At 42.5% G+C, this 15,795-nt stretch overlaps 1 protein-coding gene and 1 pseudogene across 11 annotated transcripts in view; both read right to left on the bottom strand.

Annotated features, from left to right (window-relative positions):
• The window catches only part of ENTREP2 (endosomal transmembrane epsin interactor 2), a 443,707-nt gene that overhangs the window by 91,185 nt on the left and 336,727 nt on the right, over window positions 1-15,795 (bottom strand). The gene's annotated exons all lie outside the window — the stretch shown is intronic.
• LOC106999102 (DDB1- and CUL4-associated factor 6 pseudogene) lies at window positions 5,812-15,569 on the bottom strand (annotated as a pseudogene). The gene is made up of 3 exons (XR_013395300.1): window positions 13,453-15,569; window positions 6,232-6,293; window positions 5,812-5,854 (listed from the first exon to the last, which is right to left on the bottom strand). The product of XR_013395300.1 is annotated as a DDB1- and CUL4-associated factor 6 pseudogene (transcript).

The raw sequence follows: 15,795 nt of genomic DNA, 5'->3' as shown, positions 1-15,795 counted from the left end.
AGCAGCCCTGGCTGCCTGCCTGATTTCTAGGGCTTATTTGAAGCTGTGGGCTGGGGAGCCCTGCTGGGCTAGCTCACGGGTCTGCGTGGGCTGGCTCCAGCGCCTAGCCTAGAACCTTCAGGGGCTCGGCACCCCCAGGGCCTGGCCTACTAGTTTTCATTCAGCACATGTGAATCCAGAGAAACCAGGATCAGAAAGGTTCCTACCAGGTCTGTTATGATTCTGTCCGAGCTCATCAGAATTTAAATTTTTACCTTTAAATGCACGTTATTTTTGGCTGTGCATTGCTTTTATTATCATATTTTATGTAAAGAAGCCTGGCCTTTATGACTGATCAGTGTTTGTGATTTTCACTTTTCATGCAATTAAAGCCTATTAGAACACAGGCACGTGGCACAGGAAACGTACTCATGTGGCCGAGGAAGGAGAGGAGCTGCCGCATTCTTTGTATCTAATTACGCTTTATCTGCTAAGTGTGTTTCTACCTGCTCCATGGGAACGGTGGGAAACTTACATCAAAAAATATATATCTAAAGGAATTTGGGACTCCTTTAAAATCTCAAATCTGATGAGAATCTAGGGTTTTGTTTGGTGCATGAATGTGTATACACAAAACACTTAGGAAAAAGTTATTTAATTCCAGAAAATAGAACTTTTATCATATAAATCATACAATTAAGTCTTATAACATTCGTTGACCTTTTAGGGAAAAAAAAAACTATCTGCTTCTCATTTCTAGCACCAGATATTTCACCTTTGTTTTGGTCTTCATTTCATCATATTCCGTTTGCTAATTCATCTGCTGCTGTGCAACAGACGCTCAAATTATTTGTGAAATAGTAGATCTGAGTCACAGGCTTTTAATTTTTCATTTCATGTGTACCATCGTGATGAGGGAGAGAGAGACAGGATGAGAATAAATCTGAGGACTGCAGGAATCTGCGATGCCAGTTGGAACTCCTGCCAAGAAGGAATCTGTCTAGTGAGAGCACCAAGCCAGAATCCTGAGTTCTCTTTGAAGGCATGTCTTCCTAGGACATGGCAACCATTCCTAGAGCCCTGGGAATTTTTACACCACCTTTTAATGCAAATGACACTTTCTTTCTTTTCTTTTCTTTTTTTTTGAGACAGAGTCTCACTCTGTTGCCCAGGCTGGAGTGCAGTGGTACAATCTTGGCTCACTGCAATCTCTGCCTCCCGGGTTCAAGCTATTCTCCTGCCTCAGCCTCCTGAGTAGCTGGGACTACAGGCGCCTGCCACCACGCCCAGCTAATTTTTGTATTTTTAGTGGAGACGGGGTTTCACTGTGTTGGCCAGGCTGATCTCGAACTCCTGACCTCATTATCCACTCACCTTGGCCTCCCAAAGTGCTGGGATTACAAGCGTGAGCCACCACAGCGACACTTTCAAGGACAGCCTAGCTTGCTGAGTTAGGAACGTTCACACAAGCCTCCTCTTGAACAGGAAAATAAGACTGCCACTCCTGAGGCACTCTTATCACACGAGAGACGTGGAATAAGTTAGAGATTCCTCCTCCCTGCCTTGCCTTGTCTCCTTCTGAGACTCTTCTGTTAATAATGTAGCCTGTAATCCCAGCACTTTGGGAGGCCGAGTCGGGCGGATCACGAGGTCAGGAGATCGAGACCATCCTGGCTAACACGGTGAAACCCCGTCTCTACTAAAAATACAAAAAACTAGCCGGGCGAGGTGGCGGGCGCCTGTAGTCCCAGCTACTCGGGAGGCTGAGGCAGGAGAATGGCGTAAACCCGGGGGGCGGAGCTTGCAGTGAGCTGAGATCCGGCCACTGCACTCCAGCCTGGGCGACAGAGCGAGACTCCGTCTCAAAAAAAAAAAAATGTAGACTTGCACTTTTAAGCCCGACTCAGAAATTTCATTAATTAGCACGGTCATCAAAGTAGAGCTCCGCTTTGCTGACAGAAAGGGAGAAAGGGCTAAAGAGAATTGTGCTGGGTAACAGGAAAATAAGGAACATTGTACAATTTTCCACCACAGAGACCCAAGCAAGAATGTTAGCAGCAGCAATGCTTGGAATAACAAAAAATCGGAAAGAATCGACATGAGGTTCTGTTGTCAAGTTAACTTGGGAAAATAGTGTTTCAAAAAAATTAAATTAGGAGCTCTCCTGCATGACTTCTTCAACTTGTAATATTTCAGTGTGTGTTGCCGTCAGAGGTGTGTGAACCAGAGCAACTTCATCTTGGATAGGGGCTGGGTAAAATAAGGCTGAGACCTACTGGGCTGCATTCCCAGATGGCTAGGCATTCTAAGTCACGGGATGAGATAGGAGGTCAGCACAAGATACAGGTCATAAAGACCCTGCTGATAAAACAGGTTATAGTAAAGAAGCCGGCTGAATCCCACCAAAACCAAGATGGTGACAGGAGTGACCTCTGGTCACCCTCAGTACTACACTCCCATCAGCGCCATGACAGTTTACAAATCCCATGGCAATGTCAGGAAGTTACCCTGTATGGTCTAAAAAGGAAAGGCATGAATCATCCACGCCTTGTTTGGCATATCATCAAGAAATTGACATGAAAATGGGCAACCAGCATCCCTCAGGGTTGCTCTGCCTATCGAGTAGCCATTCTTTATTCCTTTGCGTACTTAATAAACTCACTTTCACTTTAGTCTATGGACTCGCCTCGAATTCCTTCTTGCGTGAGATCCAAGAACTCTCTCGTGGGGTCTGGATCGGGACCCCTTTTCAGTAACACTGTCACCCTCCAAGAAGAGAGGTGAGCATACGAAGTGGACCACGTCTTCCTCCTCCTCTTCCTTCTTACATTTAAAATAACACCCATTTGCATCTCGCGTCACTCACACTCAGGAGAACATGCTGCAGGAAGTGCAGAATGAGGCGTTCAGGAGAGGCTCAGGGGCCTGTTTCACTCTCCAGACATTCCAGCTTCTGAATGGGTCCAGCTCCCTCATGCTCACCCCACTAGGAATTACCACATTTACAGATGCAAATGCCTACGGGTTGGTATTTGTTCTTTCCTAGAACATACCATAAATAAAAACCAATAAGGAATAACGTTTTTATGAGTTTAAGTTTTTGTTTGGTCTCTAATCCAACAGAATAGCATGTGATACAATCTCATAACTTTCAGAGCGATTCAGGAGAAAACTGCTCAGAGCAGTGTTGTGTGTTTCTAGGCAAAACTCCAAACATGAAAACAGCACTGGATACCTGGTCAGTCCTTAACCCATTACTCTCTGTTGATCAACTTCAATGACAGGAACAAATCAAACAAAGAAGCTGGGCAGGGCTGCTGCTGACTGGTCACCTGTGGGCCAACGGAAAGTGACTTTTAAAGTTTACTTTCTTTTATTCTTGGGGGAGATCATAAAGTATTTGAGGGTAGAGTTGGGGAACGTCACATTTAAAAAATCACAATTCTTAGCTTCTCTTGAAAAGTTTCGAGTTCCAGGTTCACTAGGCCATGGGTGGCAGCTGCTCCCTCCAGACAAGTCCTCTTGGTTCCGGGCTGGAGTGAGTTTGTGTCTGGCGTGGCTCCCGGCAGCCTCTGGGATTCTGTTTCCTCCTCTCTGCAAAGAAAGGTGTCCAGCTCCATTGGCTCTCCATCTTCCATGTGGGGACACCTCTCCTGCTGTCATATCTGTCCCTGTGAGCTTGTGCCTTTGCAGACATGCTAGTGGGGAGTCCAGAGGACACAGACACACATGCATGGGTTGACTCCAGTAGTGTAACTGGATATCAGTTTAACCACTAATACCCCCTAAAACTGAGCTGTAAATCCAAGAGACAGTTTGAATGGTCCTTTTTCCCACTGGAGACCACACTTGTTGCAGACATTAAAGCCCTGCTAAATACAAATGCGGGCTCAGTAGGCTTCCTGCAGTGGCGCTCTTGGCCAGGGTGCGGGAGGAGGGGATGGAGGGAATGGAAAGGTAGCCAGAGAGGCTGGTCCTGGAGCCCCTGGGTCTCCAGCCCTCTCCCCAGTCCCTGCAGCAGGAAGAAAGGCCTCATCCTTCCACACTGCAGATATCCTGGCAGAAGAAAGGCAGGCACTCTCTGGAGAGGGCTCAGCTGACAGAGGACTGAGAAGTCTCAATGCACATGAAGTAAAGTCTGAAGCTTGCCCCCCTCAGCTCCGCCTGTGAACACAGATAGCGCCAGCCATGTACTCAGAAGCAGGAGGAGTCCAGTCCAAGAGAAAATAAAACCTCTACACACTGACCTTCGGGGATCTGCCAAGGAATGCTAGATGATCCATCCGGGTCCACATAGCTGCTGTGACAGACGATGAACCTTCAAGATCTTGTTGCCTTTTGGTGAGGAACCGTGGGAATCAGGCAGTGAGTCACTTCCACCCACAGCTTACCAGGACCTGTCTACAGGGATGACAAAAGCATCCCCTAACAGGTGGCTGGAGACCTGAGGCTCACCAAATGCCCCGGCCATGAAATCACAGAAACAAAACTACCAGAGGCCAGCGCATTGCTTTCCCCACCAGGCAGATGCAGAGTCAGTGGAGAGAAGTAGTATCATGGTCGAGCATGCGGTGAGAACAACGCCCACGGAACCGGGGGACACACAGCACGGGCTGAAGCTGCGAGTTCTGAGCACATCAGCCCCTGCGCCTCACCCCCGCCTTCCTGTTCTCCAAACTGAAATTAGCCTCGGGGCCTTGTCCCCAACCACCTCTCTGCATCCTTTAGGCCTCGGCTTGCAGGCCAGGTGCTCAGACAGGTATTGGCCACGTCCATGGCAGCTCCCCGCGTCTTTCCTTGGAGCCCGAGCTGCTCACCAGAAGGGAGCAGAGCCAGGACTTGTCTTGTCTCCAGGACTTGTCATCTTGACACTGACATGTTCCCAGCACTCAGAACATGCTGGACACGGGGCGCTCCCTCTGTACAATGTATTAATCCACTGCATCAAAGCATGAGTGAATGTACACTATGGACAGATACATACTTCTATGGAACCACTGTTACCTTACTTAAAACATACCAATTTTTATTTTGCTGGGAATGTGTACTTTGCTGGGAAACTTTGGGGGTTTGGAGTCAACTTGCATTCCATGGTTTTTGCCATGGAATCTCTTTATCTATAATAATAGCAAATTCTCATGAAGATGAATGAAAACAGAATGATGTTCCTACAAAGGGGAAAATTCTGGGCCATCATGACAACGCACAAATAGCTGTCAAATGCTAAATTTCCCATGAAGCCGAGAGAGGCCAAAGCTATCCCTGACCTGTGATTAGTACAATAAAAAGCTGTGCCTTTGGGCAACAATGGGAACAGAGATGAAGACTTCAAGCCAGACCGTCCAGCAGCCCCAGCCTGAGGCTATGTCCTCCTGTAATTCATTACTCAGGATGAGGAAGCTAAATCAGGGTTGCCCTGGTTACTATGGGGCTCTTCTGAGGACCCTGGCGACATAATTGGTGTTGGCTTGGAGACTGAGGCTTTCAATTCTGAGATCAGAGTGCTGGTAATAGAGGTGGCTACCCCCTCAAGAAGAAATTCAAACAGGCTTTGGAAAAAATGTGATAGTCTCAAAATTAAGGTCCTCCTCCAAAATGTGCCACTTTCTTAACCTGTGGTCCCGACAGATTCAGCAACAATATTGGCTCATTCAAATAAAAGTGCCTTTTTAAAATAGTAACAAACAGAATCACGAAATGCTTAACCAGATGACCTCAGCTAACCAAACTAGGTTGTCACACACGGAGAGCAGAGTCTGCTGTGAACATCCTGCCCAGATCACCCTTCGGCAGATGTCTCCTGAGTTACTGCCACAGCCCCACGCTGGACACTCAGAGGAGGAAGAGCTCTGGGTTCAGCGGCTTGGAGGACTGGCTGGAGGGGGAATGACACGGGATGTGGCCCAAGAAACAGATTTGCCGAAAAGAAAGGGACAGTAATACAGAGAACAGGCAGGAAGAGGGAGCTAGGACTGGAATATAGTTCCTTAGAATAGAATTCAGCCAGGGGCCCTTCTCAGGTGCCCAGATCCCTCATGGCTCTGCCACCAGGCTGAGAATAGCCAACAAAGGTCATTGGGTCCCAGAAATCTGAAACATGTTTATGAGCATCTGGAGATCTGTGCCCTGTGTTTGCAGGCTGGTCTTTAAGGCACCTGGAGTTTACAGGAGGTGGGGAGCAAGGCAGGAAAAGCGGAGGAGCGGCCGGCATATTTAGGGTGCAAGGGTCTGCGATGTTGCCCTCACACCTACACCCAAGGTCCGTAAGGGTCATCAGGCTCATCAGCTGGGTCGTCACTGCAGGCCAGAAAGGGCTGGGAGGACAGAGCACAGAACAGGGACTCCCACCCTCCCACTGCTGTGAGGCTAAATCTGCTTCCCCCACACCCAGCCGCCACCAGGGAGAAAAGGAGAAGATGGAAGGAAAAGAGGAGTGGAGGGGCTGAATACCCTCTGGAAAGAGACAAAGTTAATCCTGAGGAGACTTTTAAACTGGTAAACGGGGAACCACTGGGCAGTGGTAAGAGCTGAATTCAATTTTTCTAAATCAGTGGCCACAGAAGTAACTCACTTCTACATGCCAAGTAGAAGTCAGTTACAGAAAATGAAGAACACATTTCTGCAGTTCTGAGCCAAGATATGAGAATTTTAATCACACTGCATATAACAGAAGTCAACAGGACTGAGACCAAACATGTCTCATAAACATAAGTAGACAAAACTTACCGATGAGGAAAAAAAAAAAAAAAAAAAAGAAACTTGAAAACATGATGCTAAGTGAAAGATGCCAGACACAAAAGGACAAATGCTGTGCCAGGCGCAGTGGCTCACACCTGTTATCCCAACACTTTGGGAGGCCGAGGCGGCTGGATCAGTTCAAGACCAGCCTGGCTAACATTGGGAAACCCCGCCTCTACTAAAAATACAAAAATTAGCCGGGCATGGTGGTGGGCGCCTGTAATCCCAGCCACTCAGGAGGCTGAGGCAGGAGAATCACTTGAATCCGAGAGGTGGAAGTTGCAGTGAGCCAAGATCATACCACTGCACTCCAGCCTGTGCGACACAGCAAGACTCCGTCTCAGAAAAAGAAAAAAAAAAAAAAGAACAGATACTGTATGCTTCCACTTACATGAGTGACCTAGAATGGGATAAATTCATAGAGAGAGAAAGTGGAATATTGGTTATCAGGGGCTGGGGAAGCAGAGAAATGAAAAGTTATTGTTTGATGGATATAAAGTTTCTATTAGGGATGATGAAAAAGTTCTGGAAATGGATGTTGGTCGTGGTTTCTCACAATGTGAATGTACTTAATGCCACTGAATTGTACACTTAAAATGGTTAATTTAGTAAACTTTATACTGTTTATATTTTACCATAACCAAAAAAGAAAATGGACTCTCACTGTCATAAATAGAGTAATACACTGTTAAATTATTAATTTAGAAGCCCAATCAAAAAGAGGAAAAAAAGTCAAAACATACAAATTATCAGTGAGATAACAGACTTTGCATACAGAGGAACTTAAAATATTAGAAATGTATAAAAATATTGTAAAATACTAAATAATATACGAACTATTTTATGCTCATGACTTCAACAATGATTCAAAGCCCAAATAGATCACAAATATAAAAAAATGCAAACATTGCCAGATAACTATATCCTTAGCTATCATCGGTCTGACAGTTTAATTGGTGAATCTTTTCTTTTCTTTTTTTTAATTAAAAAACTTTTATTAGTAACATTTTTGTCCTTGGTAATCCTTCCAAATAAAGAAATCTATGAAAATGCTATGAGAAATTAAACAACATATAAAATCACTTGGGCACCTGGAAGATGGTGAAGAAATATTTTGTGACATAAATATAAAACTGAACTATCAATTTTCAAAAAGCTTTAGTGTTTCGTTAAAAGTATGAAAAAGAAATTTAAAATATGCTTAAATAATCATTAGTCAGAGATATATTCAAAAAGGAAACTTATTAAATGTACTACTTTTTCCATTCTCTATGGTAAAACTGAGAACAAGAATCTTGATATAGGTTAAAATTTTGAAATAATAGCGTATCTGGTGACATCAACTATCCCTTACATCTTGAACACACAATCTTTCTATTTACTCTGTAAACATGCTCAGTTTTGAACCTACCACCCCCTATACCCGACACTATTTTTGCTCTATCTTTCAATTCCTTTTTTTTTTTTTATATACTTTAAGTTCTAGGGTACATATGCACAACATGCAGGTTTGTTACATATGTATACATGTGCCATGTTGGTGTGCTGCACCCATTAACTCGTCATTTACATTAGGTATATCTCCTAATGCTATCCCTCCCCCCTCCCTCCTCCCTACAATAGGCCCCAATGTGTGATATTCCCCTTCCTGTGTCCAAGTGTTCTCATTGTTCAATTCCTACCTGTGAGAGAGAACATGTGGTGTTTGGTTTTCTGTTCTTGTGATAGTTTGCTGAGAATGATGGTTTCCAGCTTCATCCATGTCCCTACAAAGGACACAAACTCATCCTTTTTTATGGCTGCATAGTATTCCATGGTGTATATGTGCCACATTTTCTTAATCCAGTCTGTCACTGATGGACATTTGGGTTGATTCCAAGTCTTTGCTATTGTGAATAGTGCCGCAATAAACATACGTGTGCATGTGTCTTTATAGCAGCATGATTTATAATCCTTTGGGTATATACCCAGTAATGGGATGGCTGGGTCAAATGATATTTCTAGTTCTAGATCCTTGAGGAATCGCCACACTGTTTTCCACAATGGTTGAACTAGTTTACACTCCCACCAATAGTGTGAAAGTGTTCTTATTTCTCCACATCCTCTCCAGCACCTGTTGTTTCCTGACTTTTTAATGATTGCCATTCTAACTGGTGTGAGATGGCATCTCATTGTGGTTTTGATTTGCATTTCTCTGATGGTGAGTGATGATGAGCATTTTCCAATGTCTCTACCTTTTTCCCCAAACCTTTCTCCTCAAACCACTACTATCTGGCTTCCTGCCTTCACTACATCATATCTCAAACTAAAATGTCAAAGCAATCATGTTGCCAAATTTAAAAAAGGATTTCCCAGACCTTTTAGGAGTTGGTATCATTGCTTCACGTGGCATTACTAACCTGTCCCTCCCTGCAGTTCTTTTCTCCTGGCTTTAGATATGGCATTCTTTCTGCCCTGCATACTTCTCTGATCATTCCTGTTTGGTCTCATTAGCTTGATCCTTTTCTCTACTTGCTCCTGTAGTGCGGACTCTACTCTTCTCACTCCATTCTCTTTTTCTAGACAATCTCATCCACTCCCATGGTTTCAATTCCTATCTATAAACTCTCTTTATTTCTACCTCAGACCACTTTGGTGACTTCCAGCATCATATAGCCATTCAATCATCTATGAGATTTCTCCATGTGGATATCCAAAGACACTTCAAACTTAACATTAAAAAAAAAAACAAAAAACTCACATACCTTTTTCTCCCCTCAAATCAGCTGTTCCTCCTAAAATCTCTACGTTGGCTGATGGTTCATTATCATCCTACCAAGACACCTGGATATCATACTCTCATTCATTTCTAACTTAGTCTCAAAGTCCCATGAATTCAACCTTTCAACTATTTTTAAAATCTGTCCATTCCCACTTCTCACTACTATTGCCTTAGGTTGCAACCCTCATAATCTCTTAGGTGGACTATAGCAATGGCCTCTTACATGTTCTTGGCATTTTCAATCTTACTCTTTCCAGTCAATCATTTATAATGTTGCCAAAATGATCTTTCCAATATGCAAATCTGATCACATTTCTCCCAAGCTGAAGTAATCCCTACAGCTCTTAAATAATTAGTTGCTTAAAGAATTGATTCATTTACTCACTCATTTAACAAATATTATTTACCACATAACGTATGATTTTAGGCACAGAGAAAATTACAGTAAATGAAAATATTTAGAGAATATGCAGGAAGGTAGATATTAAACAATCCCCTAAATAAATGTATGATTACAAATTTGACAAATGCAATGAAGAAAAATAACAAGTCACAAAGGAAGGAAAAGAGGAGACCTACTAGACATTGTGAAGTTATTTTTGTGAGAGTACTATCTTGGTGAATTTTTAAAATGAGTAGAAGTTGCTCAACAAAAAGTAGTTTTGGTAGAGGAAACAGCATGTACAAGGGATCTGAAAGGGAAAGGAGGTTAGAGTGTTAAAAGAAATGAAAGTAAGTCTGTTTGGCAAGAGCTTAGTGAATGATGGCATAGTGGCCTGAGATGAGATTATTGATACAGAAACCAAGTCATGTAGGGTTTGTAAGCCAAGGTGTGGATTTGGGTTCTTTTGAAAGGCTATGGGAAGCAATTAAAAAGTTTAAGACAGATGGACCGGGTGCGGTGGCTCACACCTGTAATCCCAGCACTTTGGGAAGCCGAGGCAGGTGGATCACGAGGTCAGGAGATCAACACCATCCTGGCTAACATGGTGAAACCCCGTCTCTACTAAAAATACAAAAAATTAGCCGGGCGTGGTGGCGGGCATGATAGTATCCCAGCTACCTGGGAGGCTGGGCAGGAGAATGGCGTAAACCTGGGAGGAGGAGCTTGCAGTGAGCCGATCGCGCCACTGTACTCCAGCCTGGGTGACAGAGCGAGGCTCCATCTCAAAAAACAAAACAACAAAAAAAGTTTTAGGCAGATGAATCACATCACATGGTTATAGTTACACCTTAAAGTTTTACTCTGGCTGCTGGTAGAGAATAAACTATAGCCTGAGTGGATGTGAGAAGACTACTAAAGGGATTATTCCACTAGTCTAGGAGAGACAAATGGTGGTGGGCAGTCTCTGTTAACTTTTAGAAGTTATCTTTAGGTAATGTGAGCCTGCAATGTGAAGTTCCTAGTACTTTAAAAGTTAAAATGCTGATGAACAAAAAGGTATGTAAAAACTCAGAATTTAATTAATTAGATACATTTTCCACCATTAGAACATTTCTGCTCAGAGATCTTATTACAAAGCTACATTTCTGATAGTCTCCTACGAGGCAGCTTCTGCCAAAGCCACTCAAAACTAACTTCTTACAGAGCATCTCTACTCACATGACTAAAATGCATATCATACTTTACATAGCCAAAAAGACAAAGAACCACCTGATTTCTACTTCCAAGCTACTCAACCCTGGTAAATGGCCTTACCATTTACCCTACCCAGGCATTGATGTAAAAAATCTGGGATTTAATCATAATTTTTCTCTTCCTCTCATATCCCATATCATATGTAATTAAGTATCAACTTAAATTGAATATAATATTCGACATAATGCTATGAAAATAATTGTATGTGATTAACTAGGACATAAATCTGGCTATAAAATCTCTGATAGTGATATATTATTTATATCCATGTATCCTTAGTAAAAGACCCTTTAATTATAGAGTAGTTATAAACAGTAGTCTAATATAGTATGCTATAGTTATGTTTTGCCTTAAAGGCAAAACATAATTGTTCTTCACTGTTAATACCTCTATAATAAACATATTAAAATAAAACATGCTTAATTCCTTAGTTTGCAAATTAATTTACCAATTCATTCATTCTTTCTCAAGAATAGAAAACCTTATAGCAATACAGGTCAACTCAGGTCCATAAAGAGTAATTTAAGATCAGAAATTCATCTCAGGTCCATGAGGAATAATTTTTCTTTTTTTTTTTTTTTTTGAGACAGAGTCTCACTTTGCTGCCCAGGCTGGAGTGCAGTGGCACAATCTTGGCTCACAGTAACCTCTGCCTCCCAGGTTCTAGGGATTCTCCTGCCTCAACCTCCTGAGTAGCTGGGATTACAGACGTGGGCCACCACGTCTAGCTAAATTTTGTTTTTAGTAGAGATGGGATTTCGCCATGTTGGCCAGGCCGGTCTCAAACTCCTGACCTCAGGTGATCTGCCCACCTCGGCCTCTAAAAGTGCTGGGATTATAGGTGTTAGCCACCACGCCTGGCCCCAAAAGAAATAATTTAAGATCAGAAGTACAAAGGAAGTTTTCTAATTCATTTTACAATTAGTTTCTGAATATTTCTCTAAGAAATCAGTTTAAATTAGATCTATTTCACACCAAATAAGTAATACAGCAATATTTAATTTCTGCATTACTGTTGACATATGAGTTATCTAACATGTCAACTTTCAGCCAACCAAATCTTATGGCTTTAGTGCTAATTTAAAAAAAAAAAGTTTTTGAAAGGAACATTTGTAAAATATATAAAGGCAATCATCTGCCTTTTTTTAAAAAAATTTTTTAAGAGATGGGGGTCTCTCTCCGTCACCCACGCTGGAGTACAGCGGTACAATCATAGCTCACTGGAGCCTTGAACTCCCGGGCTCAAGCAATCCTCCTGCCTCAGCCTCCTTAGTAGCTGGGACTACAGGCAAGCACCACCACACCCAGTGAATTAATTTTTTTTTAAGGGACAGGGTCTTGCTATATTGACCAGGCTGATCTCAAACTTCTGGGCTCAAGCGATCCTCCTGTCCCAGCTTCCCAAGTAGCTGGGATTATAGGTGGTGTGCCACCACGTCCAGCTATCTGCTTTTTAAAATAGAGAAAGTGAATACCGTGTTAAGTTATTCTTAAAGACTTAACTAAGATTACTTATCATACTTTGTCACAATATATTTAAAATACTTCATTAAATTCTGAGGTTCTCAGATAGTAAACCATTTGCCCTAACACTAAATAGCCTTTTTCGTTTTTGAAGTCTTCCTATCTCCAACCTTTTCAGATGTCCCTTCATGTCAGAATGTCTTCCTCTACTAATCCTTCTCTGTGCTATATTTGATCTGCTAGTAATAAAGTTTGATAAATAAGTAACCTGTTTATTTCATCAGGCTCTATTCAAGGCTTGGAGATTGACTCAATACCTTTCCCACATTGAAAAGTACAAGTGGAAGTGGGAGCTTCTGATTGATAGCTTTTGAGTTTACCTCTGGGTTTGTAACTGTACTCTTTAGTTAAAGCTATCAGGAATTTGGCTATCATATAAGTGAGACATAAAACCAAGTATCATTACTATGGCGATCTAGTAATACAGAATATTACTGTGTTTAAATAACTTATCCTACATAAGCAATGAGGTAGTGTTAACCTCACACCCACAATTCTACACAATTTAATGACAGATATCTATAATTTAAAAAATGGATATAGCTTATATCCATTATAATTTTGTTATACGGAGAGAGTTCAAAGTTGGCATCAAGGGCCAAAGGTAAAAATTAGCTTACAGAGAAAATAATTTGCATAGGCCAAAAAGACCTTTTGTGTACAATACCACCTATTGTAATTTAGTCCACAAAATACTGACTATAAGACCATAATCAAAATGAAATGCTATGAAAGGTGTGAGAGCGCTTTGTTTATGCATTGCAATAAAGCTATGGATGGATGGGCATAGCGCGTCTCCTGTTGCATGCACCCTGTTGCTCGTCAAGTGACATGGATCTGAGCTATTAACCACAGAAGAAGAATAATCAGACTGATGATGTGTGTGGTGTCCAGATGCCTCAAAAGACTGCCTTTGTTCACTGTCTGGTGAAGACAGCAAAGGAGTAGAATGAGGGCTTTCCGTGGGAGATGATATCGAATGAGCCTGAGCTGACATTGTAGAGGAAGCAGAAGGCTGAAGAAATTGTTCAGCTGGAGTATCTACTTCCATTGCAGCTTCACTTACTTCCAAATCAGGACTTGATGAGACCGCAGGAAGAGCTGAAATATCTGATTGACTTGTTCCACCTCTGAGTCGAGATCTTCCTCGTCCTCTATTGCTTTGTGCAACCTCACTTGCTTCTTTGAACCATCTTGACAAAATATCAGACATTCTCTGCATCCATTACACATTGGGACTCTGCTCTCCATCTTATTCTCATTCACTCTCAGGCCTTGCTCTGGGTCCAGTGTCTGACCAATCACCACAAAGTCTCAAACGCTTAACTGGTGGTTGTCGTAACTCTTCTGTTCTCTCTTCCACTGAAGGAGTTTTAAGTTCTTGTGCTGTATCATCTTTCGGGTCAAAAAGATATATGTACTCTGAAGAGTAACTAACAAGAATCTCTTGACCATCTTCACTGTAACACAGAAATGTCACTCTGCAGGACTTATTATTAAGATGGGAAGCAATAAAACGGGCAACCATTCCAATAGTCCCTTGACCTGCATAATTCCCTGTAGCTCTTGTACTCAGCACTTGCCAATCATATATTTGTACTGAGCTGTAAGAATGACCAACAGCAAGGTAATATGGTATTGGTGGGCAAATAGCAACAGATGTGGCAGCACATGGACAGTTATTTAAAATATCACCTTTACAATCTTCTTTTGTGCAGCTAGTTTTGATGCGTGTATCAAACCACCTAAGAGTTCCATCTTCACCACAAGAGAGAAAAGTGTAAGGGTCATTGGGTACAGTCATAATCTCATAAGTAGTTCCATAGTGGCACGTAAATTGGCATTGTCTGTTGGTTTCTGCACCTTGCTCAACACTGGTATAAAATATTACTCCATCTCCAGAGCAGGATACAATCTGTTTATCATTTGTGCAAGGTAAGAACTTTGCACTAAATATGTTTGCTTGGTGCCCTGAACAGATTGCTGTCAAAACCTTTCTGCTGTAGGGGTTACTAATTACTAATCTGGTGTCATCTGAGCCAGATAAAATATATTCTCCAGTGTCATTCCAACAGACTGTATTAACACAGCCATCATGCATAATTTAGGGTTGCTTCAAGTTTTAATCTTTGGATAAATTATCTTCTTCCCAGGTAGTGGCCCCACACCTGGGACGGGTCCTCCAGCCTGAGGGACCTTTTCCTCATGTCCCACAACAGGTGTGGGCAGGAGCCACCCCGAGACATGGCTCTGCCTGAGCCAGGTGGCAGGGGAGACCCTAACCGGTGAATCTTTTCTTTTTTTTTTTTTTTTTTTTTGAGACGGAGTCTCGCTCTGTCGCCCAGACTGGAGTGCAGTGGCCGGATCTCAGCTCACTGCAAGCTCCGCCTCCCGGGTTTACGCTATTCTCCTGCCTCAGCCTCCCGAGTAGCTGGGACTACAGGCGCCCGCCACCTCGCCCGGCTAGTTTTTTGTATTTTTTAGTAGAGACGGGGTTTCACCGTGTTAGCCAGGATGGTCTCGATCTCCTGACCTCATGATCCGCCCGTCTCGGCCTCCCAAAGTGCTGGGATTACAGGCTTGAGCCACCGCGCCCGGCTGAATCTTTTCAAAGTGTCATAAAACAGATGGTTCTGTAGTCTTGATATCATTATAGAACATTTAAAATAATAAGGAAAGCTTCTGTTTTCCAAAAGCACTATAATAATGATTGGTCCCGTTTACAGGTTGTGATATTTTGTATACTCCTTCTTTTACCGTTTTTTGCTGTAAGATATCTGTGTGGTTGCTATCTATTGTCTTGTCATCTTGCTTGTCCTTAACATGAAAGTTCTGGCCACAACTTAGCTTTTCTTTGCTACCTTAAAGAGAGTCTCTAAACATGTTAAAATGAAACATCACAGTTCTAAATAATTCATGGATCAAAGAGAAAGCCTCAAAGAAAAAATCAAGAGAACTGAATGGACACAAAACACAACATATCAAAATAGGTGGAGTGCAGCTAAAGCAATACTGACAGGGAAATTTATAGCACTAGATGCTTACATAAGAAACAAGGAAAGCTCTTAAAACAGTAAGCTAATTCCTGCCTCAGGAAACGAGATAAAGAAGAGCAGCTGGGCGTGTTAGCTCATGCCTGTAATCCCAGCACTTT

This window comes from Macaca mulatta, chromosome 7, assembly GCF_049350105.2.
Source record: "Macaca mulatta isolate MMU2019108-1 chromosome 7, T2T-MMU8v2.0, whole genome shotgun sequence".
In the NCBI taxonomy this organism is placed as follows: domain Eukaryota; kingdom Metazoa; phylum Chordata; class Mammalia; order Primates; family Cercopithecidae; genus Macaca; species Macaca mulatta.
The sequence above is the reverse complement of the archived record's forward strand: the minus strand, read 5'-3'. Positions and strand labels throughout refer to the sequence as shown.